This window comes from Ambystoma mexicanum, chromosome 4p (genome assembly GCF_040938575.1).
Source record: "Ambystoma mexicanum isolate Mex_15411 chromosome 4p, UKY_AmexF1_1, whole genome shotgun sequence".
In the NCBI taxonomy this organism is placed as follows: domain Eukaryota; kingdom Metazoa; phylum Chordata; class Amphibia; order Caudata; family Ambystomatidae; genus Ambystoma; species Ambystoma mexicanum.
Window position 1 is genome coordinate 311,412,294 of NC_090927.1, and position 27,029 is coordinate 311,439,322.

Sequence of the window (27,029 nt, forward strand, 5' to 3'; positions counted from 1 at the left end):
TGCCAAACGCACACTCGAGAAGCCGTGCATAGTCTTCAGCTCTGCCGGGGCAGACAAGAAGTTGTGCATCCTGTCGTTTGACCTATACGATTGCCCAAACCAGTCCTAGTCGTCTGAAAGGTATAGATCTTGGAGGTAGCCCCGAGGCTAAGGTGAAGACAGAGTGCCGAAACAAAATTGCGACAGACGTAATCAGAAGCCTGCACAACCTTGGGCCCGCCAAGGCCCATTAAATTTAGCTATGAATAATACAAGGGGGGCAGCAGACAAGCTATGATTAATTGCAAGTCCCTGGAGTCCTACGCACCCTAACCAGGATAACAATGCATACCCCAGACGGTGGAGCTTCCCAGATCTAAAGAGGAGGGCGGTGCGTGGAGGGGGCCGGAAATCAATCCGGAGTAGGCAATAAGCATGATCCGCCTCCGCCAGAAGAGCTGGTGCCCCAGCCTACTAGTAGCTTTGCAAGTGGATCCCCGACCCCTGCAGCGTCCCCACAGAGGGTACCCCGATGCTGGGGGCTAAAACAAGAAACGCCAACCTGAAATCCAGAACGCCGGTAAAGAGTCAGGAACGCCAGCTCAAGAAGTGTTGGAGAGCAAAACAGCTTGCCCCAGTTTCCTCCGCCCCTAGATAATCACCCAATAGCAACTCGCCCCCCATCACCGAACGAAATGGCCTCAGACAAGGAGGAACTTCTACATTTTCTGAAGGGCATGGAAACCAGACTAGCGAATACGTTCCAAAACCAACTAGAGCTGATGAAGAAAGAACTGAAATCCTCCTTACAGGAGATCAGGAAAGAAATGAACGACCTGAGGGATTGTCAGGCTGATGAGAGGTCCTGTGTCCGCGGAAGCTGCTGAACCCCCGACAATCCCCCTGAAATGTAATTCCCAGAACTAGATTTCAATTCAGCTCTGCAAACTACACTCCAAAGGGAAAGGGGGAAGTGGATAACAAAACAACACCAGGCTGACTGCGTCAAGGCTAACCAAAGCTGAACCTGCAGAGGATATAAGAAAAGCAGATACAAATCCTTTTATTACTTACTTAACCTTAAGAGTGGGAAAGACTTTAAATCCGTAACTAATAATTAAGAATCATACCTGGTTCTTCTCTTGAAATTTCTTAAAGAAGCTTGTAAAGAAGCTGAAAATCTCTCTTACTTGAGACTCTTGAAATTCACAGCAACTTCTTAATTTGGGCAAACCTGGAAAGTTTTGTTCTTTGCCTTTTTTTCCAAAATTCACTAGTTGTCCAGTTAAATAGTCTTTATTTTTTCTTTCTTTTTCTTTCAAACTTTTCTTTTGTTTTCAAACTTTTTACAATTCAATAAAGTTTGTGAATTCTTGAAGAAACACGTGCTAAACACACACGCGGATAATCTCAATACAGAAGAATTGCACGTTGAAAACTTCCTGCGTTGAAGAACATGCGCACTGTAAGAAAAGTCCACGCGCAGAAAACACACGCGCTTGTAAAAACGCGCAAAGCAGAATTCACGCGCAAACGGAATCACGCGCAGATGACACCCACGCTAGTAAACTCCCGCGCTGATGAATTTCCACGCCTATTCACACGCGCCTTATAACTAGGGGTGTACCGAACTTCGGCTTCGAGTAAGTATTCGGCCGAATTCCGGCTGAAAAAAAGCTATTCGGCTCCGGCCAAATAGTTTCGTACTATTCGGCTCTTGCCGAATACTTTGACATTCTCATTTGAATACAATGCAACATGAACTCAGAAAGGCAAATATAGACTTCAGTTTGCAAAACTGAATAGAATTAGACCAGACAAATTGCTATCACACAGCTGAAAAATATGTTATATTGTAATCTGCTCTTTAGGACATGTTTTGTTACAGATTCTTAGACATAAAATGTGCGCATCTTTTATACATAGCCTGCAACAATACAGGAAAATCTTTTCTTATGGCAAATGTTTATATGCAATGTGCACTTATTTCAGTTGGTAAAGACAAACAGAAATAAATGTGCATAGATACTTTTAGTACCTGTCATGTCACTTCCCATTGCATATGTCATAGTCCCCCCTTTTCTTTTTTTCAGGACTTGAGTCCTGAGTTTAACATTATCTGATATTTTATCAGCAATGATAAGTTGCATATGTTTGTGTATTGTCGAGAAGGCGTGGCTAGGATAAGTGAAAAGTGAGCAGCATTTGGTTGGGTGGGATGAATAGTTATGAGATGGAGTTCACGCATTTAAGATTTCCTCTTGACTTGTGCCCTGCATGAGCCGACATGAACCATTTTATAAATTTCTATGTGAGCTGCAAAGAAGTTTCTAAACTACACTGCATCGACTTTGCAACTGGACAGAGAATGCAATGCATCTGATTCACAAAGGCGGTCTTTTTGCATTTGTGAAGCCTCCTACTTTAACTGGCACTGAATATGCAACAATCTTCAGTACATTTGGTCTCTTCATTTTGGTTAAATTTGCTTTTTTCTGGCTTTTATACTTTAAATAAAGATGCTACATTAATTACAATGAAGAGAAATAAAAGTATAGAATGCATTTAAAATGGTGCTTTATATGTTTTTTTAATAGGTGTGTTTTTTGAAGTTTGGAACATGATTTACTAAGTAAAGCAACTATTCGGCTTCATATTCGGCTTCGGCCGAATAGTTGACAAACTATTCGGTATTCGGCCGAATACTAAATATGCTATTCGGTACAGCCCTACTTATAACCCACGCGCAAAAGAGTTCACACGCGGTCGAGGACACGCGTTAAAAAGCACACGCGCTAAAAAGCACACGCGCAGGTAACCACACGCGCAATAGAGTTCTCGTGCTGAAGCACAAGCGCTTGAAAACACACGCGCTATAGAGTTCTCACGCGGCGAGCCGATTCTCGCGCTAGGAATCACACGCGCTGGAAAACACACGCGCTATAGAGTTCTCACGCGACAAACAGATTCACGCGCTAGGAAGCACACGCGCTGGAAAACACATGCGCAGTTGAATACTCTCGCACGCGCAAAGGTTCAACAGTTAGTTTCAGATTACACGTAGTACGCGTTTTACAAATAGCGTTCAGGCGCACTCAGAAAGTTCAAAAATATAAATTCAAAGGTAACATATTGACGAGTTCTCACTTGAATGTCATTAAGATAAACAGAGCTGCAGTTAAAACCAAGTCACTTATCTCCAGAACAATTTCTTAAAGATCTTCAGAGATTCCTGTCTTCAAAACGAATTCCTGACAGCTGATAGCTTCTCCTGAAACCTCCAAGAAAGTAGCCGCTCAACTGCTAACGCCTGAAGGATAAAATCCACCAGGCCCAAGACTAAAGCAGGAACAGCCACTAAACACGTCCTCTCAGCTGGGGTTTAGATGATGAAAGGCAAAGAGTGACAGTTTAGAATGTTCATTGTTGTTCAGCAGTGTTTTCTAACCAATCAGAGCTGTCACTGTGAAACTCCATTTTGCCTTGGGTCAGAACCAGGATTCTGAATCAGCAAGTTAAGGCCAAACCAACTACAATAGAAAACTTCCCACCCACACAAGGCTAATCTAAAAAAGATAATAAAAGAGAAATAATGGGAAAGAAACTTGAATAAGGGAAAATAGCCTGAATAGGGGAAGGAAACCTGACAGTACCCCCCTCCTAATGCCCAGTCTCTGGGCCTACCTTATGTGGATTTTTAGCATGAAACTTAGCAACTAAACGGGGGGCATGTACATCAATTGAATCTTCCCATGATCGTTCTTCAGGTCCATATCCCTCCCAATCAATTAAATACTGCAACTTTCCCCTCACTTTCCTGGAATCCAAAATTTGTTTAACCACAAATTCCTCAGATGAATCCTCCAAAATCACAGGGGAAGGTGGTGTTCTAAATCTAGTTCCTGAACAAACTGGTTTTAAAAGGCTAACATGGAAAGTAGGATGTACCTTCAAATGCTTGGGTAATTTCAATCGTACTGCCACAGGGTTGATGATTCTCTCTACCTCGAATGGGCCTACAAATCGTGGACTGAATTTATTCTTCCCCTTAATTTTTAGGTACCGGGTAGAAAGCCAAACTAAGTCTCCCACCTTATATTCAGGACCAGCCTTCCTTCTCAAATCAGCACACCTTTTATATTTCAACTTGTTTTCCCCAGCACCTTTTTTGCTCTATCCAAGTTATTCTTCATTACCAACAAACGATCTTCCACTCTAGGATTCCCGGAATCCTCCAACACCTCAAAACTCAGAAAGCGAGGATGAAACCCACGACCCAAAAAGAAAGGGGACATAGAACTAGCATCTTTACCACAATTGTTGAAAGAGAATTCTGCCAACCATACCAAATCTACCCATTCCTCTCCAGCTTGTAAATAACACCTTAAAAACTTCTCCAATTCCTGATTTACTCTCTCCACTTGTCCATTACTCTCCGGATGATACCCAGAAGTCAAACTAACGTCTACCCCAAGTTTCCTACAGAAGGCCCTCCAAAATTTTGAAATAAATTGAGATCCCCTATCAGAGAGACCTTGACTTGGGAGTCCATGTAGTCGAACCACACCTTTCAAAAAACTATGAGCCAGTTTTTCCGCGGTAACCTCTCCCTCCATTGGTAAAAAATGCGCTTCTTTAGTAAGAAGATCCACCACAACAAGAATGGTAGTACAACCCTGATCTTGAGGGAGATCAACAATGAAATCCATAGAAATAGTGTGCCAAGGACGAGGAGGAACAGGTAACGGCTCCAATAAACCATGCGGCTTCCCAACTTGACTTTTTGCTTGTGCACAGACTACACAAGTTTTAACAAAGTTCAATGTGTCTTGGCAAATTTTTTCCCACCAAAAGTTCCTTCGAACCAATTCCAGAGTTTTTCTGAAACCAGGATGTCCTGATAAAATGGATTCATGACAATTTCTCAAAACCTTTTCTCTTAACTCTTCAGTAGGTGAATAAAGCTTGTTATCAAAAAATGGAAGATCGTCTTTCAAACTTCTGGCTGGATCCAGTCTCACCCACTCCTCCATCTTCTGCAAGGACATATTCTGGCGAACTTCGTTCAAAAAATCAATTTCTTTAATGGCTCCGGCTAACAAAAAACGTTCTGGATCAATTAGAGGTTCTGGCTCCAGAATCTCTCTCTCCTCACTACCAGGAAATTGGCGGGATAATGCATCAGCTTTTTTGTTCTGACTTCCGGGTTTAAAAGTCACAACGAAATCATAATCGGCAAAGAATAAGGACCAACGAAGTTGTCGTGGAGACAAGGTTCTTGCAGATTTTAAAAACAATACATTTCGATGATCAGTAAGAACCGTTACCGTATGTCTTGCCCCTTTCAGAAAATGCCTCCATTCTTCAAAAGCGGACTTTATTGCTAATAGTTCACGATCTGCAATTGTATAGTTCACCTCAGCAGCAGAAAACTTCCTAGAAAAGAATGCAACTGGATGTAGTTGACCAGTAGTTTCATTCCTTTGAGAAAGCACCGCCCCCAACGCTAAATTTGAAGCGTCCACCTCCAAAAAAAAGGCTTAGAGAGATCAGGATGAATTACAATCGGACTAGAAGTAAATTTTTGTTTTAACTCTTGAAAAGCTTTTTCTGCTTCAAGGTCCCAGTCAAATTTCACTCCTTTTTTCAAAAGTCTCGTTATAGGAGCAACCAGCCGAGAAAAACCTTCGATAAATCTCCTATAAAAATTGGCAAACCTTAAGAAACTTTGTATTTCCTTAACCTTAGTAGGAGAGGGCCATTCAAGAACTGCATGAACTTTTTTAGGATTCATTTCTAAACCCTTAGGTGAAATTATAAAACCTAAAAACTCCACAGAATCTGTATGGAATTGACTTTTTTCCAATTTGGCAAAACAAATGGTTTTCTCGCAGCTTTTGTAAGACTAAGCGAACATGTTTCTGATGTTGATCCAGGTCAGAAGAGAAAATCAAAATATCATCGATATACACGACAACAAAAATATCCAGGTATTCTCTAAAAACCTCATCAATAAAAAATTGGAAAGCCGCTGGAGCATTACATAAACCGAATGGCATAACTTGGTATTCAAACAGCCCAAACCTGGTCTTAAACGCTGTCTTCCATTCGTCCCCTTCCTCCACACGCACAAGATGGTAAGCTCCTCTCAAATCTAATTTAGAGAAAATATTTGCTCCTTGTATTTGATTAAGCATTTCCGAGATGAGAGGAAGAGGATACCGGTTCGTAACAGTGACTTTGTTAACTGCTCGATAATCTATGCAAGTTCGAAGCGTTCCATCCGGTTTTGGTACAAAAAATAAAGGAGAGGCCGCCGGTGACTTAGAGTGACGAATAAACCCTTTGGCCAAGTTTTCCGTCAAATATTCTTTTAAATAATCATTCTCTTTCTCTGTAAGAGCATATACTCTGCTACTAGGCAAAATTGTTCCTGGCTCCAGCTCAATTTTACAATCAAAGGGCCTATGGGGTGGTAATTCTCCTGCCACTTTCTCATCAAATACGTCCCAAAAATCTTTGTAACACTGGGGAAGTTGACCCACTACAGCTCCCACATCATGACATCCAATTCCAGTCTCAGCCAGAAAACTAGACACTGAATTACTTTGTTTGACATCGTCCTCAAAGAGACTCCCTGAAAAGCAATTCTCTTTACAGAAATCTGACTGCATGTCAATTGTCCTAGCACTCTAATCAATCAGAGGATTATGGAGAGTAAGCCTAGGCATACCCAAAATAATCTTTAACAAAGGAGCATCAATTAACTCGAACGAAATTATCTCTCTGTGACCTCCTGATAACTCCAAAGTTAAAGAACCAGTTCTGTGAGTAATAGGACCAGAAGATAGAGACGTACCATCAACCGCCCTAGCTTGCTCTACAACCTCTTTCTGAAGAATTGGAATTCCCAAAGATTTTGCCAGACCCCAATCCATGAAATTCCCGGTGGCACCTGAGTCAAGCATAATGGGACCATTTCCCTTACACTCCAACTCAAAGAACAAGGATACATTTATGGTTATATGGGGAACCGCTGTCTCCACAGTATTGGCGATCTGTTGTACCTTGACCGCTGAAGTAGAAGTCTTCTTGGGAGTGTAAGGAAAGTTCCCTAAAAAGTGCCCACCTCTTCCACAATATAAACACAGATTGTTATATCTCCTCCTAGCCTTTTCTTCCACAGTTAAAGGACCTCGGACCGTGGGAGGTGGATTATTCCCTTTGGATCTACTCTCTACTTTAGATCTATCCACTCTAACTAGAGACTTTATGTCACTCTGACATTGACGCCTCGCTGCCTTCCTTTCACTCAAACGAAAGTCCAATTGAATAACCAAATCAATCAGACCTTCACAAGTAGAAGGGCGTTCAACCACTCCAGACAACGCATCCTTTAACTCATCTCTAAGGCCCCGATAAAACAACGAGGCCTGTTTATCCTCGGGCCACTTGCTTTCTAACACAAGAGACTTAAATTGTGTTATATAAGCAATCAAGTCTCTATTACCTTGTTTGAGTTCTAAAAGTTCACCATCCACTTCCAGAGATAACTGTCTTCTATCAAACATCTTTCGGAATATCTCTAAAAAACTGGTGTAATTTCCTAAAACCGTACTCCTTTGACTCACCAACAACCCAGCCCAAGCAGATGCCTCCCCAGAAAGATAGGACAACATAAAGGTTATCTTAGATGCATCCGAGGGAAATAATTCTGGTCTACTCATAAAATGTAATTCACATTGCGTCAAAAACACCCTAAACCTCTTGGGATCCCCATGATAACGTTCTGGAGGCGCCAAAGGAACTGGCATTATTAAACTCCTTACCCCTTCTGCCACTGGAGGCACCCGTTGTATTTGTGGTAATTGATCTCCACCTTCCCTTTCTAACTCAGGTGGAGAACCAGCACCCCCTGAAACCTCATCCTCTCTCCTTTCTCCCCTCTGTTGAATTTGTGTTACTTTAACACTGAAGTCATCCACCTTTTGACTAAGTAAGGCATTTTCATCCCGAGATATTTTCAACTCCTCCCGTAACTCCCTGATCAAAGATCCTAACGCCTCCATGGATTCGTCGGGGTTCATGACAGCTCGGGCGGACAAAATTATTGGCCTTTCATTCTGTCAGGCTGAGAGGTCCTGTGTCCGCGGAAGCTGCTGAACCCCCGACAATCCCCCTGAAATGTAATTCCCAGAACTAGATTTCAATTCAGCTCTGCAAACTACACCCCAAAGGGAAAGGGGGAAGTGGATAACAAAACAACACCAGGCTGACTGCGTCAAGGCTAACCAAAGCTGAACCTGCAGAGGATATAAGAAAAGCAGATGCAAATCCTTTTATTACTTACTTAACCTTAAGAGTGGGAAAGACTTTAAATCCGTAACTAATAATTAAGAATTATACCTGGTTCTTCTCTTGAAATTTCTTAAAGAAGCTTGTAAAGAAGCTGAACATCTCTCTTACTTGAGACTCTTGAAATTCACAGCAACTTCTTAATTTGGGCAAACCTGGAAAGTTTTGTTCTTTGCCTTTTTTTTCCAAAATTCACTAGTTGTCCAGTTAAATAGTCTTTATTTTTTCTTTCTTTTTCTTTCAAACTTTTCTTTTGTTTTCAAACTTTTTACAATTCAATAAAGTTTGTGAATTCTTGAAGAAACACGTGCTAAACACACACGCGGATAATCTCAATACAGAAGAATTGCACGTTGAAAACTTCCTGCGTTGAAGAACACGCGCACTGTAAGAAAAGTCTACGCGCAGAAAACACACGCGCTTGTAAAAACACGCAAAGCAGAATTCACGCGCAAACGGAATCACACGCAGATAACAACCGCGCTAGTAAACTCCCGCGCTGATGAATTTCCGCGCCTATTCACACGCGCCTTATAACCCACGCGCAAAAGAGTTCACACGCGGTCGAGTACATGCGTTAAAAAGCACACGCGCAGGTAACCACACGCGCAATAGAGTTCTCGCGCTGAAGCACACGCGCTTGAAAACACATGCGCTGTAGAGTTCTCACACGGCGAGCCGATTCTCGCGCTAGGAATCACACGCGCTGGAAAACACACGCGCTATAGAGTTCTCACGCGACGAACAGATTCACGTGCTAGGAAGCACACGCGCTGGAAAACACACGCGCAGTTGAATACTCTCGCACGCGCAAAGGTTCAACAGTTAGTTTCAGATTACACGTAGTACGCGTTTTACAAATAGCGTTCAAGCGCACTCAGAAAGTTCAAAAATATAAATTCAAAGGTAACATATTGATGAGTTCTCACTTGAATGTCATTAAGATAAACGGAGCTGCAGTTAAAACGAAGTCACTTATCTCCAGAACGATTTCTTAAAGATCTTCAGAGATTCCTGTCTTCAAAACGAATTCCTGACAGCTGATAGCTTCTCCTGAAATCCCCAAGAAACTAGCCGCTCAACTGCTAACGCCTGAAGGATAAAATCCACCAGGCCGAAGTCTAAAGCAGGAGCAGCCACTAAACACGTCCTCTCAGCTGGGGTTTAGATGATGAAAGGCAAAGAGTGACAGTTTAGAATGTTCATTGTTGTTCAGCAGTGTTTTCTAACCAATCAGAGCTGTCACTGTGAAACTCCATTTTGCCTTGGGTCAGAACCAGGATTCTGAATCAGCAAGTTAAGGCCAAACCAACTACAATAGAAAACTTCCCACCCACAGAAGGCTAATCTAAAAAAAATAATAAAAGAGAAATAATGGGAAAGAAACTTGAATAAGGGAAAATAGCCTGAATAGGGGAAGGAAACCTGACAGGGATAGAGTGGACGTGGTGGAAAATGGACTATCAGGCATGGCAGAAGAAACAAAGCAAAATGGCATCGAATTGAACCAGGTAGCTAGGGCCATGAATAATCTGGAGCTCCAAGCCGAGGATCTTGAAAATAGATCTCGAAGATCCAAAATCACGGTCAAAGGCCTCCTCGAGATTTGCGGGACACTAAGCAGCACTGTTTGAGCAGCATACTAAACGACACCCAGCCAGAAAAGTTTGTGTTTGATAGAATCCATCGGGTAGGCCCCAAAAGAAATGACCCGGGGGCAAGGCCCAGAGACTTGTTGATTGCAATGGCTTCTTGCAGTCTGAAAAGAAGATATACTGAGAGCCGCACGTACCGTAATTGACGATCAATGGAGGCTGTATAAAATTATATCTAGACTTGGCACTAGTTACTCTCCAGAAGAGGAGGCTCATGAAACCGATCACAAAGGCTCTACAAGTGAAACAAATCAGTTAAAGATGGACCTATCCATTTGGCCTCACCTTCTCCTGGGAGGGAAAAAAAGGAAAATTAGCACATGCGGGGAAGGCTTCTCTTTGTTACAAATATAAGGCAACCCGAGCCAAACGGAGGGTAGCCCGCAGCGGAATGCCTCCAACAGCCAGAACAATCCATGGGAATGGTTGACCGAAAAGAAAAGGAGAGCGATCCCTGGGAATGGTTGACCGAAAAGAAAAGGAGAGCGAACCGAGAAAAGAAACTGGCTGGTCCTTTCAAATACCATGAGAGAGGGCCCAAAAAGAACATACCGAGCACGGCAATCGCTGAAAAGATGACTGAGGAGCACTAAACCAGAGGTAATGTGTTGCAAGTTGTAATTCCAGATCCTGCACAGAGGTTAAAGAACTGCTCATTTTGGAATCTGGACCAGGATAAGGAACAATCCCGGCATATGGTAAAATGGGGTGCGAAGATGGCCCATGCCCCGAAGAGGACATGGGAAAGGGACCTTAGGAACCCTAACCACGGATGTCCTATGGGTAAGGACAGAGGGAGGGGGATGGGGTATTCAAGTTTGGGGGCGAACAGAAGAGGGTAATATGAAACATACCAAACAAGTCAAGAGTTCCGGAGCACAAACACAGAAAACTCAGCGGCGACGGGTGCAGAAGGTGAGTATACAAGGGCTAAAATCTCCCAAGAGCGCCGGGCGATCCTCAGCAGACTGGGAAAATTGCAAGCAGCAGTAGCGATTTTGCAGGAGACTCATCTCCTACCGGTGGATGAGAAAAGGCTACGAAACCAGTGTTTTCCCCAGCAATATTTCCCCTGTAGTGACTCGAAAACGAAGGGCATTGCTATATTACTCAAGTGACTTGGGTTTCCAGAAGCTGCACTTGATCCCCGACGAGGAAGGGAGATACCTGGGGATTAAATGTACAAATAAAAGGAGAATTTATACGATCATGGCAGTCTATGCACCCAATGATAGACACGATGTATATATCTCTGGGCTTCTGCAAACAATAGGGGGCTAGTGCTAAGGCCAGACGATCATGGGGGGGGGCTTTAACTGTGTCATTGACCCTAACCTTGATAAAACCCTCCCGCCCATAGCAGCAGACTTAAGGGATAGGCAAGCCCTGGGGAAATTTTTTAGGGAATTGGGTGTGATCTAAACCTGGCGTTTCTTCCACGAAAAGAACAGATAATACACACACTACTCTGCTGTACATAGAGGATACTCTAGGATAGACATGGTCCTGGTCACAGCAACCCTAATCCCCCAGGTGACAAAGGTAGAGATAGGGGTACAATATCTATCTGACCATGCCCCGGTAATAGTTGGTATCGAGGTAGAGAAGGAAGAAAGTAAACAGTGTTCTCCCTGGAGATTGACTGAACTGATCCTGTGGGCGCACATGGAGGAAACCTTAAACAACTACTTCCAAGAAAATGACAATGGGGAGGTCGACTGGAAAACAATCTGGGATGCAAGCAAGGCAGTGATGAGAGGTGAATTTATAACGCAAACAGCAGCACATTATAGGGAGAAGGCGCTGATAACTGAAAAGTTAGAATTGGCACTGAAAGAGGCTGAGAATAACCATAAAAGCCGACAATCACAAAGATCATGACTGAGCTAACGAAAACCCAAGTCCAATTAGAAAATCACACGGCTGACAGTGGCGCAGTCACTTCTACAAACCAAACAGTGGTACTACGTACACGGGGGGAGGCTAACACATTTTTCACAGCCAAACTGAATAAGCAAAAATCCTGTATTGTTCGCCTTAAGAATAGATGAGGGGACATGAGTAGGACGGATGAAGAAAAGTTAGAAACAATGGTCCAGTTTTACGAAAATCTACTATGCAGAGAAAACTTAAATGGAGCAGACCAAACATTTTATCTGCTCACTACCCCATTACCCCAAATCTCAGAAGAAAACAAGGAAGAACTGGAGGGACTTATCACAGCCCAAGAAAACAATGATGCTATCTCGGCACTTCTGGGCAATAAAACCCCGGGACCAGACGGCCTAGGGAACGCTTACTATAAAATATTCCGTACACAACTACTAGGCACGGATGTCATTTAGGGGTCGCAAGAGGTCTCCCTTGCGACCTCTAAAAAAACCTTTTTTTTTTCTTCTTTTTTTTTCTTTTTTTGTGATTCAAGCACCATGTGCCTCTTTACTTCTGGAGTGGCTGGCTTTCTTGTTCAGGTCCCTTAAAAAAAGAAGAAAAATAAGAACAGGAGTGCCACAAGTCTAACACTTTCAGCACTGACCCTAAATAAGAAAGAATAGGAATACCAAACAATGTGTCTTTCTGGAATTCTATACAATAATTGCTAGACTCATTAAAGGTTTATTTCAGGCACACTTCAGGGGGTGAGTCGCTGATTTAGTCTATTCTTAAACACCTCAACTCAGGCTTTCATCCTTCTGAGGTCGATAAATGAGTACCACCGCAGGTTGGGTGATATTGGGTGTATATTTTTTCTATATAAAGCGCTTAAGCGTAAGTGCTATATAATAACACATCATTATCATTTAGCCATGGACGTCTGCTTGCATTCACAGTAATTTGGTAATATGGGCCTATACACACTGATATAAACGATACATATGGCGATCCATTCTTGTATGAAATGTGCATCACATTGTAGTGATATCGTAACCATATTTTTCGTAGTGTACAATGCTGTTTTGTCAACGGGTGAAAGGTTGTGTTCCATCGCTTCCCACAATATCTCTTTGGGGTGGGATCAAATGACATCACTTCCTGTGATGTCATCAAGGGTCATGTGATGTCACTTCCGCTAACCCTGGCATTTTGGTGAAATGACATCCCTGCTACTAGGGCCTCTTACCCGCCTCTTCAATGATTAGCGCCTCTTACCCACCTCTTCAATGACATCAGGGAGACTGGTCGGTCTCATTGGACATGGCAAGGTCGCTCACAATACTAACCTTAAAACCAAGGAAATACACCTCAGAATGCTCGTGCTACCGCCCAATCGTGCTCCTTAATACAGATGCAAAACTATATGCCACAATAATAGCAAATGGACTGCCGAAGGTCCTCCCAGGCATTATTCATGAGGATCAAGCGGGGCTCATTAGAGAGAGAGACACACGCAAGATAATGTCTGAAGGGCCATAGACCTAATTGAATGGGGGGTGAGATCGAAACAGAAATTCTCAATAGCCGCCCTCAATGCTAAACGGGCCTTCGACAGCCTAGACTGGGAGTACCTAAAACTGGTCCTGGAGGGATGATACTGGCAAATTTCCAGTGCCCGTCCACAGGTTTCCTAGTGAATGGCCAGAAATCAAAACGGGTAGACATTCGGAGGGGTACTCGACAGGGATGCCCCCTATCCCCACTGATCTTTGCAATGGCGATGGAGCCCCTGGCACTCCAATTCAGATGTGATCCAGAAATAAAGGGGGTATTAGCTGGGAAGAAAACCCCAAAAATCGCCCTCTATGCGGACAATGTAATGCTTTACATGGGAGACACTAGGAACACCCTGCCGAAGGTCATAGCAAAATTAGGGAAATTTGCAATCACATCCGGGTTTGCAATAAACTATTCAAAATCATAAGCAAGAAATATCACAGAGGAGCCCGAGGTGATCGAAAACATGAGGGAGAGGTTTTCCCTAATCTGGGAAAAAGATTCCTTGGAATACTTAGGGATACACCTGGCGAGGGAATCTATTTAAAGCAAATATTCCACCAATATGGAAACAATTGCAGGAGGACCTGCAAAAATGGGATAACCAAGAACTATCGTGCTCCGCAAGAATCGCAGCTATAAATATTACTTTCCTCTCTTGTCTACTATGTGTAGCGAGCTCGATACCCACCGAGATCCCACCCCGTCTAATTAAAGAACTCCAGAATGCAATGTTCACATTGAAATGGGGGGGGAAAAGCGACCTAGAATATGCAGACGCATCCTAACGCTCGCTCCAATATTGGGCGGTTTAGGGGTCCCTGCCATTGGGAGGTACATTATGGTGGCTCCGTTGGCCCCAATGCTCAACTGGTGGAGACTGGGGAATACAAAAGGGTTGTGTGGTATTGAGCAAGCAGCTACCCCAATCCCATTAATAACGCTCCAAGCATCAAACCCCAGAGTCCGAGAATCATGGGGAAAACTCCTAGAGGCTACCAAGGTATCCCTGCGCTGCTGGGACAGAACTATGCAAATGAAGATCAGTCAAGGCCTAGGCCCTTTCTCCCCTGTTGCGCACACCACAGATTTTTCCCCTGGCCTACAACAGAAATTCTGGGAGGGTTGGAGGGGAAAGGAAGCCCTGACCCTGAGGGATATGTTTCTGGGGTACGACGTTCTTTCATAATCGGGCATTTCAAAGCCTGCAGTTTAAACATGTTTGCCAGTTCATCCAATGTTTGGAGGGGGAGTAGGAAAGGGTGGAATTGGGGGGGCACCCACCGCCAAAAAATACATTTGATGAACTGTCAAACACTTCTAATTTATAGGCTTTGAAATGCCTGACAATGAAATGACGTGGTATGAGGGGTCATTGCAATGGAGAAAGTCACAATGATAAAAGCAGGGAAATATCAGAAATTCATATCTACTTGGTCCCCCTTTCAGGACTTCGTCGGGAAAGAGAAGCCTATTTCTTTAAACCTCAGAACCTTAAAAAACTTTCATGTCTCTTGACAGCCAGGAGCATGAAAGTTGTGGGACCCCTGTATGGGGAAGTACCAGCGTAAAGGACACAGACTCTGGAACCTAGTTTGAAAGGTGGTAGGGTGGGGGGGTGGGGAAGAAGGTTAAGAATAATGGGTAAAAATGGGGGTTGTTATTGAATAGCAGTAGACAACAAAGGTACGAAGCAAATTCATACTGTTATAAGTTATACCATGGTAAATTTGTTGTATGTAAAATGTCTTTACCTCTGCACAAAAATAAATTGTTTTAAAAAAAAAAAAAGAAGATGAGTATCAGGAAAAGTTTGATTCCCTGAAAGAGAGTCAACACAAATTAAAGCCACAAATGACATATAATAGAGTCTGCTTAGAGGACATGGACGCCCTACAAAAACAGATTGAGAAATTGGACAAGGAGTATAATAAATTAATAATTGAAACAGTTCATTCCCAAACAGAATTTGACCAAGAGCACCAGAAGTTAGGCGCTATAAAACAAAAAAGGGATGACCTGACTGAACAGATGGGCACCCCGTATCAGGAAAGAGATGCCCTAGGTTAGGAAGTTGGCCAATTAAAAACAGACATACAGAAAAGAGAGTCGGACCTCCAGGAACTGACTAAACTAAAAGCAGAGTATGCAAAATTAATGGGGCATGTGGGACAAGTAGAAGGTGATCTAGTAGAGACCACCCAGGCCAATAAATGTGCAGAGACCCGAGACTCATCTCCTTCAACAAAAATGGTCTGAGTGTTCCCAAGCAATACAAGAGGCCCAGAAAAGAAATAAGGCCTTCTGTGATGAGAACAGGGGACTCCAGAGCCAGGTAGCAGCGCAGGAGAAGGTAATAGACGCAAGTCAAGCCCTGGTAGCACAGCAAAAGGCCTTTGCCTACTATCAAGAGGTGTAGGGGCTGAGAAGGAAAAACTTGAGAAGTTGGAAAAAGAGTGTGCCAGGTTGAACCAAAACTTGAGGGACCCCGAACTGGTAGAGAATGGCATGGCAACCCCTGACCACAGTATGATGCCCACTGTACCAAGGGCCTCAAACCCATTTACCCCCTTGTATACCCAGGACACTGCTCACTTCATGTCTACAGGTTCACTTGAACCAGAAACCATGAGCCGACCAGACTTAAATAAGCCTAGCATGATTGAGCTGACAGGACAGCACCCATCAGAGACTGATGGATGGGCCTCCCTGTTCAGGTTAAAAAAATGTCATGACTGATGGATGTGACCAGGAAAGCTCCTATGATGAGAAAATCAGGGAGCTAGACTTGTAGAAACATCAGCTACAAAGGAAGCACTTGGTTCGCTTTGCAGAGAAAAAGCAGTCTGAATTGAGGCCCCACAAGAGTATTCTAAAAACCTCCACCCAATGAGGGCAGCGGGGGGGATTCTCCACCAACTTTGGAAGCAGGGAGGAGTCAGAAGACTACTCTCCTGTGCGAAAGAGGGAGTCCAAGGGATTGACCCAGAGAGCCCAAGGCACAACTGGGGAGATGAGACTAGGCCCCATCATTCCGGGAGAAACTCAAAGAATTAGGGAGTTCCTAGAGGATAACGAGGGGACCTCAAATACAAGCAGCTTGGAGTGAGGACGAATGGACCCATTAACGAGATTAAAGCTATTAGAAGTTTCATGACTTTGTACCACAAGAATGCAAAATATTCTGTCTGGGAGCATCTGGAGCTATATGAACAGATGATGACATCTTTTGACATTAAAAATAATCAGAATTGTATAGAATTTGCAAAATGGACGTTCTCTCCAGAACACTCAAGCTTCTTTGTTGGGCTGGAAGACCAGAACATTCAAGGTGGTCCACCTATAGGGTGGCTGCCTTGAAGCACTTCTCCACGCACAGAAACCCCCAGGAGGCCCACAAGGTGGCCTACAATCTGCAGTGCAGAGAGTGTCAGGCCCGAGCTAAAGCGGGCATTTGCGCAAAATACTATGCGGGTGCGCACAAATAGGGAATTAATGAATACCTATTTTAATGCACTCCGAAAATACATCATGACACAGTTGTTAAGAGATTTCCATGATGACAGGACCCTGGACTGGGTAATAGAGCAAGCTACCCAGATCTACGAGGTCCAAAAACCTGTAGAAAACTAAAATCCCACCAAAAACCCCAAACCAACCAACACCCCCGCTGCTGGCAAGGTGGCAAAGGTGAAGGTTGCCCCGATTTTGGACCTAGAAATGGGGGGGCCTAAAAGGAGACCCTCTGATCAATCACAAGCAGGTGGTAGTCAGGTAGGGTACCCTACAAATGTGCCCCCTAACTCTGCCAATTACATCAGTTCTAGGTATAAGGGAAACAAACCCATCTTGGGGTACGTTTGGATTCCACCGGCCCAGGGGGGAGGGGGAAATCTCCTAAATCCTGGTTTAAGTTTCTTCCCCATTACATTCAAAATCCCAAAATGCAGGACAACCCTCCTTACTCTCCCCTCTCTCAGGAGTCCAGACCACCAAATTCAGGAGAGGGGATGCCAAGGGTGGAGGGCTACCAGGGAAACCCTCAGTATCCAGGCTACTCCGGGAGAAGGGATAGTTACCCTTCCCGAGAACGACCCAGAGTTGATCGAAGACCCCAGTACCAGCCGGAGTGGGTGTCCCAACTGGAGCGCCAGGTCCAGAACCTGACTCAAGATCTGAGTCGCATGTTGAGGGCTTAGCAGAACCCTCAGATGAACATGGCGGCTCAGAAAAACTCCAACCAAGGGTCTGGCACCCCGGAACAATGGTGGGGAGAGAACCCCGATAACCCACCGGTTTCAGAGGAGGAGGCACGTTGAGGAAGGGGGATGCAAAGCCCTAGAGGAAGCTTCCTTCCTAACCTGTGAGAAGCCCCTACACACCCCGGAACCAAAACTTAAATCTCCTGCCCTCAAAAATCTGCAAACCAGGGAACAGAGGGTGGGTAGGAGAAACGGAGACCAAAATTACCCATTTTGTGGAGGAAGTGGAGTGTCATCCATTGTGAAGTGGAAAAATCCTAGGAGGATTCTGGGAAGAAAGTCTTCTCCTTCAAGGACGGGAGAATTCCTCCCAAAGACAAATGGGTCCCAAGAGACCACAAGCCAGATTGGGTATGTGTGGGGACTGATTCAGAATCAGAACATAACGATAAATGAGGGATCCCCCCACAAACCAGTTCTAGTGGCTGTCTGCAGAAAAAGGGGGACAGCACAGAGCTAAGGGAAAAAGGGAATTCTGAAATCCCATCTGTTCAGGATGCCAAATCTTCTTTACATATTCCCGAACTCTGACACAGAAAACTGTCCAAAACCCCACAGAGTCGGAGTCCAAAATAAAGAAACTAACTGCCCAGCTTGCCCAAAATGCCCATTTCCTTTGCCTCTTGGAGGAGAAAGAAGGTAGGTTCTATGCAGCCGCCCGAGTGCAAGGGCAATGTGCATTTTTAGCACTGGTGACACTGGATCCCAAGCCACTCTTCTGTCCCAAAGGGCCTTCGAGTAGCTAAATTCAGGAAGTGGAGAGAGACACCAAATTCCGCTCACTTCCCTTGCTGGACAACTCCAGAACTTCGACAGGGAGGAAATTCCCATCAAAGGGACTGCGGATCTGGAAATTAAAATTGGGCCACACAAGGTGAAGCACCCGGTCATAGTCGTCACTCCAGAGGCTACCTTTTGTTTATTAGGGAATTACTCCTTTGGAGGTTGACTCCCCTAATAGACTGTGTGAACAAGGTATTCTGGACTCAGGCTAACCGGCCAATAAAAAACAAAGTGTCAACTTTGTCAGTTTAAATGGCACATGCCACATGGTTGAACAACGATCTGACCAAATTGAGTTTAATTTCCAAAATAATCAATACGTGACATCACAGTAATTGCTGTAGGACAACACACTGTTGATGGGAACTCCTTTCCATTCGTGAAAATCAACCTTCCTTCCAGTTTCAAGTGGTTTTCCACACTGGAAGGAAATACCTTGAAATTGTATACCGATCCCCAATTTGAAAATCCAAGTCCTGTAGTAAAAAGTGATGAAAAGCCAGCTCAAAGCTTGGCTGATATTCAGAAAATGGGTGAACAGCTGTTCCTCCCTCTTCAGTTAAATGAAGGGAGAGAGCCTGTTCTCGCTAGAGTGTGCCTGAATAATGGAAAAAGCTTCCTCAGCAAATCGTTGTTCAGGAAACTCCCAAAAGATCCGACCATTCCCACATTTAAATTGATTGGTAAGTGGGAAGTAGGCCTGGAAACTCACAATTCCAAACATCTCCTGCCTAGTAGGTGTATGCTAAAAATGTCCATAGGTGATAAAAGTATAGAGCATAATTGTTGGGTCGTGCGAGATGTCCCTGCTGCATTCTATTTAGGCAGTAAACTAGTACAGAAAAAGTAGTACTGCTACTGGTGGAGGCTCAACCTGATTCTGTCATTAAATGAAGCAAGACATATTTGTTATATCAGGGAACCTTTACCAGTTTTACTAATGGAGTGTATCCCAAAGTAAGTAGCCCGTAAAAAATGTCCAGGAAGAAACCCCACATACACACAAGGGGCTGTGGATATAAATTGATTGTATTGAAGCAAAAAATATAGTTTTCTTATAAACACTTACATATATGAACAAAATTCAGAATTACAAACCAAAACATATAATAGTGTTTTAAACATTTAAATTGATTGGTAAGTGGGAAGTAGGCCTGGAAACTCACAATTCCAAACATCTCCTGCCTAGCAGGTGTATGCTAAAAATGTCCATACATGATAAAAGCATAGAACATAATTGTTAGGTCGTGCGAGATGTCCTTGCTGCATTCTATTTAGGCAGTGACATTCTCAATCGGTTCGCAATTAATTTGGACCTCAGAAATGGTAAAACCTGGTCCCGACTGGGGGGCAAACCTATGGGCTTTGATGATTCTGAAAAGGCATTTTGGTCCGCTCAATTGCTGATGTATGCGGTTGAAGTTCAAATTGGAGAAGAGGTTGCCATCCCAGGACGGACCCGACAATTCCCACTTTCTCTAAAACTGAAAAGAGGACAAACTCCAAAACCCAGACACTTATGTACATCTGAATCACCATCTCCAACAGCAGGGGTTGGGGTTGAAACCCAACACCATTAGTTAACTTAGAACCCAACACCATTTCAATATTGGTGGATAACAGCGACCCTAGGAGTATCACTCTGGGCACAGGCACCATTATTGGAATGGCGGTTGATGACGAGCATTTTTCCATGGACTTATGGAATGAAATTATAGCACCAATCCCCAATGACTGCTATGATTGTGACAATGACATACCGCCAGAAAGGATCGTCACTCGGCAAGGGGGGAATTTCCTGGTGTACTCTTCCTGCCCTTACGGGGGGGGGGTGAGAGGTGACCTGTGACATCAGGAAGGATGAAGTGATATTCCAGGTCCACAATGACTACCTCTCCTACCTGAAACCCTCTGTCCACCAGGCCAACACCCTCACCAGAGATCTCTCCACACAGCTGGAGGAAGCCGCTGAGATCATGAAACCTGAGGTCTTCCCAGGCTTCAGATAGATGGTGGAAGAACGGGTCAACCTCGCTGATGCCTGTGAGACCAAGGAACAAAATCAAAAGTTGAAACAGTTGTTTTTAGATTTTCAAGTTATCTTCACTGCGGACTCGTACGACTCTGGTCGCACCGAGATACATTCTACCTCAATTTCCATGGATCCTGGAATGATTCCTGTATTTGTGAGGCAATATCGCTTGGCACTCGCCTCTATGGAGTCCCTAACAGAAATCATAAAAAACCTAGAGTCCAGTGGGATAATTCGTCCAGTCCACAGTACCTGTAATAATCCGGTACTGGAGATTTTAAAACCAAATGGCCAATGGAAACTTTGCGCAGACCTTAGGGAGCTGAACAAACGGGTCCACATGTCCCGATGGCCTCTTCCCTACATTGACCAGGGACTGGCCCAGAACCAGGGGTCAGAGGTGTACACCCACCGCATTTGACCTGACCAATGGATACTGGACAGTACCCGTCAGTGGGGAGGACCAGTACAAGCTGGTCTTCACCTTCGGGGGGCAGCAGTACACATTGACCCAAACTCCCTTCGGATACATAAACTCCAGCAATGAATTCAACATCTTTCTACACAAGGCCATGTCCGAATTGGGTGCAAGGGGTAACCTGGCCTATGTGGATGATGTCCTCATTAAAAGCTCAACTGTGGAGGAACACATAGTGGAAATCCGCTATGTTTTGACCCAGTTGAAGGTTGCTGGAGCAAAACCGTCCTTCCATAAGGCACAGTGGTGTAGGACCCGTATAAACTTCTTGGGACATGATATCACCCCTGAGGGTCTCTATCACCAGGCGTAGAAAGTGGAAGCACTACTAAAACTAAAAGACCCCACAACTCTGCGTGAACTAAGGAGTCTTCTTGGACTGACTAATTACAGTATGAAGTTCATTGAGGAGTACGCAGAGGTCACAAGACACCTGGTCCATCTGTTAAAGGGGGGTCAAGTGTGAGGGGGGTCCAGAACAAGCCAGGCAGTGAAACAACTCTAAAGAAGCCTCTCACAAGCACCTTGTCTAGCTTACCCCGTCAAAACAAGGAGTTCTTCTTGGAGACAGGGTTCTCGAATACATGCTTAACAGCCATATTATATCAAAAGCATGGCAAGGTCAATAAAGTCATGGCCTATGCAAGTAAGTCTTTATCCTCTGTGGAGGAAAAATTTAAGGATTGTGAGAACGCACTCCTGGCAACGGTGTAGCCATTGATAAATTACTGCCCGTTCATCCAGAGGGAGCACATCATTGTGGAGACTATGCACCAGCCTTTGCAATAACTCCAAAGTGACAGAATCCAGGCAGGAATTGTGAGTAATTCCAGAATTACTTCTGTATTCTGTCCATGCAAGGCTTCCCTGTGGAGGTCAGATATGAGCGAAACAAGAAGAGTCCCCTCGTGCAAGGATTGTCTGACTTGCATGATTGTGCCCGAGAAAACTGTCTCGACGACAAAAGTCTCAACACTCAAGACACATTGGAGGCGTACCTGAATTCCCTGCACACAGTCTATGAAGAAGACACGTGCAAGGGGATGCCCACAGTTTATGTGGACGGGTGCTCCTACTATGTTGACAATAATGGGGAAAGGGAACTGTTGGCCGGCGTTGGGAATGCCTGGGTTGAATCATGCCCCGGACCCCTCGGCTTGGTACAAGATCGGTCCTCGCAGTAGTCAGGTGGTGGAGTTGATGGCAGTTCACCAGGCCATCCTCACGGTCGTGCAACCCCGACTCCACGAACTGGTCGTCATCACTGATTCGGATTATGTCCGGAACAGGTTCGTGGAGCACCTGATCAATTGGAAAAACAGAGGTATGCAGTGTGCAAATAATAAACCACTCAAGCATGGCAAACTCGTACAAAATTTTGATGATCTGGTTACCTCTAATGGGATGACCATCTATTGGAAAAAGATTAAGGGTCATTCCAGAATAGAGGGACCAGACAAAACTGGAAACGACCTGGCTGATCAGTTGGCCAAAATTGGAGCCATCAAGGGGATCTCCTAGAGATCGAGTCCATGATGGCGGAAATCCGGGTCACTGCTGTCACCAGGTCCCAAACACTTGCTCACAATGAACTCTCAACTGCCCAGTGGAGTAAGGAGACCCCAGATGCTGATTTAATTACGGCACAAAAAGGGGATCCGATTATTGGGAAATTTTACCAACACATTGAGAACCCCGTGAACTTTCCTCTGACGGAGACCGATTACATTTGGAAAGTGGATCTCCGGGTGTTGAAGTTTCCCAAAATGTTCCGAAATCCAAGATGGTTTGTTGGTAAGGAGATCCATCTCGGGATATGACCAGTGGGTGGTCCCTTCCTCATTCCGAAGCCTGATGCCAAGTCACACCCATGACCCGGCCACAGCTGGTCATCAGGGGTTTCATACTACTTTAGAAATCTTGCGAGAGGTTGCATACTGGCCCAATTTTTGAAGGGGTGTTTTGTGTGTGCACAATTCCAGCCAAGTTCACTCACACACGAGCTCCCCCCAGAAGAGGGGATGACACTGCCTTGGTCAGACTTACAAGTAGATGTTATCGGTCCCGTAATTCGCTCCTCTAGGGCGAACAAGTACTTGTTAACAGTGACATGCTTATTTACCAAATGGGTGCAATGTCTCCTTGCCACAGATTGCAAGGCAGAAACAGCAGCTGCCCTGATGATCAACCACATCTTCTTGCGTTGTGTCCTTCCCAAAGGATTGAGTCGGACCGAGGAAGTCACTTCACCAGCAAAGTGATGACAAAGATATGGGAGATACTTGGGGTAAAAAGGAAATTTCATATTGCATAATACCTATCCTCTAGTGGGGGAGTTGAGCGGTACAGCAAAACCATTGTGAGCATTCTTAAGAAGTTTGTGGCAGACTCTAATTGGGACATCCGATTACCGCTTGTCCTGATCGCTATCAGGTCCACACCATCTTCTGTGACCAAAATGTCTCCATTTGAGCTAATGACTGGACGAAAAATGTTGCTACCTCAGCATCTGCTTTATAGAACACAAGAGCAGACACTGATTAACGCCTCCACAACACATGAATATGTTGAGAATCTAAGAAAACACCTTCAGCATGCTTTTGCGTGCGCTCAGTGAAATATTGAGAAATCGGCAGAGGGGATGAAAACTTACTATGTCTTAAAAACAACTAAAAAAGAATACCAAGTAAAAGACAGGCTCTACTTGTACAATTTTCAGAGGAACCAGAAAATTCCTCCCCTCCTGCCGCGGTCCCTTTGAAATTGTAGACAAAAGTTTGCCTGTCGCCTACAGGATCCGCATCCCCACACTTTGCAGCTGATTGATGAGCCAAAGGTAAATCAAACGGAGGAACCATCGGAAGAATGAGAAGAAAGAAAAAGAAAAAGCAGGAGGGAGGTGTTGAGGTGCATAGGTTTATTTATATATCAGGAGTATTTTCTGTTAGTGTTACTGTAAAAATGAAAAAAATGATTTTTTAAAAGTAACATGGTTGTTCTTGTGCGGTTGAGTAATCTACTTGGTGTGATGGTAAAGATGAGAAATGTTTGTCCTAGAAAGCGTAAATTGTAATTATTGTCCCACTGTTGTAATTCTTCCGGGAACAATGTCAGTAAAATATCCTAAAACTTGTTTTTCGAGGGGATTGGGTCCTCCGACGTAGTCCATATCTATGACACTAATCACCACAGCTGTGCTGCTTCGGAAAATCTTTCTGCGTCCTACGTCGATATGCCGTCCTCGAGGACCTCCTCCGACGGCCGACATCACTGGATGTTATAAGTAGGATGCACGACGTTCCATTTTTTCCACGGACGTGTTTGCTTCGGAGATCTCGGTGCGCCTCGACTCTTTGGAGTTTCTGTTCTTTCGGTTCTTCGAACCTGTTCGTTTGCGAAGTACTTATCGGGATGTCTTCCTCTTCTTCCACCCCGCGTCCGGGCTTCAAGAAGTGTGGGGACTGCGGGTCCAAGATGTCAGTGACGAACTCGCACAACGCCTGCCTCTGGTGCCTCAGGGAGGCCCACGACATGGATGATTGTGTCGACTGCCAGTTGCTTACGTCCAAGACCTTGCTGGAACGTAAGAAGAAGCTGTCGGTCGGTAAGGTGTCCAAGCCCTGGAAGGCAAGGTCCACTGGGCTTTCGACAGACGATTCGAGGGGCGACTCACCGCATCGTAGTCGTAAGTCTAGGGGGTCTCGGTCCCGGAGTGGGTCCTGCCACTCCTCTGCCTCTTCGAGACACTCCCGGAAGCGCCGTCATCGGTCGCCTTCCCAGTCCTCATCCGAGGACTCCGCCCGTCGGTGGGTGTCTTATCCCACCAAGCGTTCCTCTACGGAGGAATGGGCTTCCTTCGGGAAGAAAATGTTGACGATTCTTGAATCGTAGGGCACCGGTCAGTCCGCGCCTCCGAGTGGGGTCGGCCGTGACCGTACTAGAGACACAACGCTCGTACGCCTTCGGGCTCTGGTGGTCGGCACGATTCGCGGGAGAGGTCCCGCTCAGACAAGGGGAATCCTTCTAGTCATGCCCCTTCCAGGTCCCGGTCCTCGACGCGCTTGAGCCCGTGTGCACCTGTGAAGTCTTCGAAGAAGATGTTGACGCCGGTGGCTTCGAGGTCGTCGACGGACTCTCTCGAGGCTCTGCCTTCGAGGAAGTCGTCGATGCCATCGGCGCCCAGATTGTCGAAGGACACGCTCGGGGCTCTTCCCTCGATGATTCACTCGACGTCGATGCGGTTTCACTCGACGCTGTCGACGCCTTTCGAGGCTGTGGTGTAAGAGGTACCCGGTGGCACGGGGGAACCCCCTAGAAAGGCTCTGGCTAAGGCAAAACATGTCTTTCTCCCTTATTCAATGCCCACTTTCTAGCCTATGGAGTATATTTCCGAGGTGGAAGAGGGTTCTGAAGATGGGTTGGTTCCTGACACGGTACAAGATGAGATTCTTTCTGGTCATAGCCAGATTGAGGACCTGCGTCAGTCACTGCATGACACCAGTGGTCTGGACACCTCTCCGGAGGTGGAGTTGTGTCGGCCTGAGCCTGGCACCCATGGCGATTCATCGTATCAGCGCCTTATGTCGAGGGTCACGGACTACTTGGGGTGGTCGGCGCCCCCAGTTGATTTTGTGCAGGATGACCTGACGGATATCCTCGACCAAGGTCCACCCACTGACCAGGTACTGCCATTCCATATGGCTCTGCAAAGAAGGGTGGCAGCGGCTTGGACTGCTCCGGAGGGTCTCCCGGCAGTGGGCAAGACTTTGCAGCGAAAATACCGGCCAGCCAGTAGTGACCCCTGCTACTTGACCACGCACACCACTCCGGAGAGTTTGGTGGTGCAGGCGGCTACGGCCCCAGCAAAGCAGGCGTCATATCCTACCATCCCTCCTGACACGGACGACAAGCATTTTGATGGCTGGGCGAAGAAAGTGTTTTCTTCAGGGGGGTATGGCTCTTCAGGCGGCCAATTCCGTATGTGCCTTGTCACTTTTCACACACTCTGTGCAACTGTATTTCCTTGGCGGCTGAGCATATTCCCAAAGGGGATGAAGGGGATGGTTTTCTTGCTATTATTCAGTCGGGTTTGGAAATGGCCGACTGTGTCAGCCGGTCCATGGCGGCGAGCACTGTGATACGCAGGTTTGTGTGGTTGAGGAAGTCGGGGTTTGCTCCCGATGTGCAAGCCAGGCTCCTCAACATGCCCTTTGATGGTGAACATCTTTTTGGCAGCAAGGCTGACGAGAGCCTTGAGAGGTTGCAGACCTCCAAAGCTGCAGCGAAGTCGTTGGGGGCTGCAGTCTGTCAACCTCCGCCTTTTTCGTCCTAGGGAACAGCAATGGAGGGGTGGTTCCTTTCGTTTTCCTTTAGTAAAGCGAGTGGAGCTGCAAGTCAAAGGGGCAACCGTAGGAGTGCCAGAGGTGGTAAACAAGGTACTCGAGGTGCCAAGGCCACGCAAGCAGTTGCCTCTTTGCCCTCTGGCAACACCGCAGCCGCTTCCGCTCAGTCATGAGGCCCATGCTTCGCCGGTTGGGGGAAGGCTGGCGCAGCATCTTGTCAAATGGCGTGCCATTACTTCAGATGTGTGGGTTCTGGAGATCATAGCCCACGGCTACTGTCTTCCCTTTCAGCAGAGGCCTCACGACAATCCACCGGGGAATCTCTCGTTGCAGAGTCCGGATCCGCTCCTTGTGCAGGTTCAAGCCCTGCTGGAGAAAGGCGCCATAGAACTGGTGCCTGTAGCGGAGAGGAACAAGGGATGGTATTCCCCTTATTTATTGATTTCCAAGAAAGACGGGGGATTGAGACCCATCATGGACTTGCGCGGTTTGAACAACTCCTCAGGAAGGACAAGTTCAAGATGGTTACTCTCTCTCAAGTCCTCCAGGCCCTTCAACTTCAGGACGCTTATTTTCATGTGCCGATCCATCCAAAGCACAAGAAGTACCTGAGGTTTGTGGTTGGCGACTCGCACATTCAGTTTCGGGTCCTGCCGTTCGGATTGACCTCCGCCCCGAGGGTCTTCACCAAGCTCATGGTAGTGGTGGGAT

At 45.5% G+C, this 27,029-nt stretch overlaps 1 protein-coding gene across 4 annotated transcripts in view; it reads left to right on the forward strand.

Moving 5' to 3' along the window:
* The window catches only part of ATAD2B (ATPase family AAA domain containing 2B), a 3,113,054-nt gene that overhangs the window by 2,741,578 nt on the left and 344,447 nt on the right, over positions 1-27,029 (forward strand). The window lies entirely within an intron of this gene.